Source organism: Dendroctonus ponderosae, unplaced genomic scaffold (genome assembly GCF_020466585.1).
Source record: "Dendroctonus ponderosae isolate FM_Combo_2020 unplaced genomic scaffold, Dpon_F_20191213v2 Dpon_F_20191213_12, whole genome shotgun sequence".
Classification (NCBI taxonomy): Eukaryota; Metazoa; Arthropoda; class Insecta; order Coleoptera; family Curculionidae; genus Dendroctonus; species Dendroctonus ponderosae.
Window position 1 is genome coordinate 449,889 of NW_026017316.1, and position 2,192 is coordinate 452,080.

The following is a 2,192-nucleotide window of genomic DNA, read 5'->3' on the forward strand; positions in this document are numbered from 1 at the left end:
ACCCACTTGCTGAGTTAGAGGCTTTAAGCGCAGAGGGCGCAGCAGACTGAAAACGCGCATTTTGAGCCCAAACTTTACTCGCCTGGCAAAAATTAGGATTTACGGGGATTTTTGAGAAATTTTCGACACTGCTAAAGCCGACGATCTGCTAAGAAACGTTGAACGTTGCCAACTTTAGCTGAAAATCTTGCACTCAAAAAATCAAAATTTCTCAAACTTCCTCCTCAAATGCAACGCTCTCTGTGAAAGCCCCAGATCGATCTTTTGCCCAAACGATAAGCAATAGAAGAGTGCAATTTGCTGTCGAAATCCCCATTTGCAATTAGCCTTAAAGCAATCGCATTAATGCATAAAGGCACGCCAGTCTTAGCAGCATATTTATGTGTAAAAGCCATTAAGAAGTATCGAAATTTTCGATTTGCCGATCGTTTCTATTCCGGTCAAATGCGCCAATATCGACTGTTCAATGCTAATCGAACGATTTAGCTGAAAAACACAAATTAAACATGCGGAAAAATCGTCTGCCAGAGCCGGTAAAGTCAACACGTCAAGGCCGCCAAACTGTGCAGAAAATCGCTTGCTACTTCCGCATTCAAAGCATCTTTGTCTGGCTTAAAAGCACGCGGTTTTTCCCCAGTTGCTGCCTTGTTTGTTGCCATAATTGTTTTCGTTCTTATTTTGGTTCTTTTCAGTCAGTCAACAAGTCTGCTGCTGTTTGAAAAAACTGAATACAAATACGGGGTTAAGGGTGGATGCCCTCGCTGCGCGAAAAAGTCAATCATTCCTAAACCGATGGAGATGGCGCAACGGGAGTCTTTGCGTTGGAAAGAGACGGGTTTTGTGTTTGCGAGCTGAAACTTTCGCTACCCGGTCGTCCTCAGGGTGAGAGTGGCGAATTTTTAAACTCCCCCAGTTTGCTTAAGGGTGACTCGTCAAGCTGTCTAAAAAAGCGAGCTGTCGCTAACTCGATAGAGATCGGGCGACGGAAGTTTCGGCGTTAGAAAGCCACATCTTTTGGGTGCGAGTGTTGAAAGTTTCACTTACCTGCCACCATCAGGTTAAGCGTGACGAATTTTTAAATTCTGGCGGTTTTTTTTAACGATTCCTCTCCTAGCAGTTTGAAAAAGTCAAATGTTGCTAAAGCGACGGCGATGGACTGATAGCAACGCTAAGGTTGGAATGGGACGATCCCCGTGTATAAATGCTGAAAGTTTCGCTTGCCTGCCATCATCAGGTTTAAGGTGACAGTTGTTAAACTGCTGACGCGATCCTAATTGTGCATTTCCTTGCTGTTTAAAAGAGTAAGTTTTTGCTAAATCGAGAGAGACAGAGCTACGCGAATTCTACAGAAATCTGCAATATTACACACACTATCTGTCTCTTTCAAACGCAAAAATCCCCATTGCGCTATCTCGCTTGGTTTACTAAAAATTTGCTGTTATAGACAGCCGGGGGACTCATCATTAAAAATCCTTCGGGAGTTTAAAAATTCGCCACGCTTAACCTGATGATGGCAGGCAAGCGAAACTTTCAATACTCCCACCCAAGAGATGGGGCTCTCGAACGCGAAAATTCTCGTCGCGCTGTCTCTCTCAGATTAATGACAGTTGACTTTTTCACACAGCTAAGGAAGTCACCCTTAAGAAAACTGCACAGATTGAAAAATTAGTCAATAAAAGTCTGAAGATAGCAGAGAAACGAAACTTTCCACGCTCAAACACACTGTGCGTCTCTTCCAAACGCAAAAATTACCGTCGCTTGATCTCTAATGGTTTAGCAAAAATTGTTGCTTTTAGACAGCCGGGAGTAACACACTTAAGAACGCTTCGGGGGTTTAAAAATTCGTCACTTTAAACCTGATGATGGCAGGTAACTGAAACTTTCAACGGTTATACACAGGTATCGGCCCTTTCTAATCCAAAAATTCACATCGCTTCATCTTGGTCGGTTTAGTAACAATTGACTTTTACAGACAGCTAGGAGAGTCACCCTTAAAAAAACCATCGGGAGTTTAAAAAATCGTCACGCTTAACCTGATGATGGCAGGCAAGCGAAACTTTCAACACTCCCGCCCAAAAGATGTGGCTCTCGAATGCAAAAATTCCCGTCGCGCTGTCTCTCTCAGGTTAATGACAGTTGACTTTTTCACACAGCTAAGGAAGTCACCCTTAAGAAAACTGCACAGGTTCAAA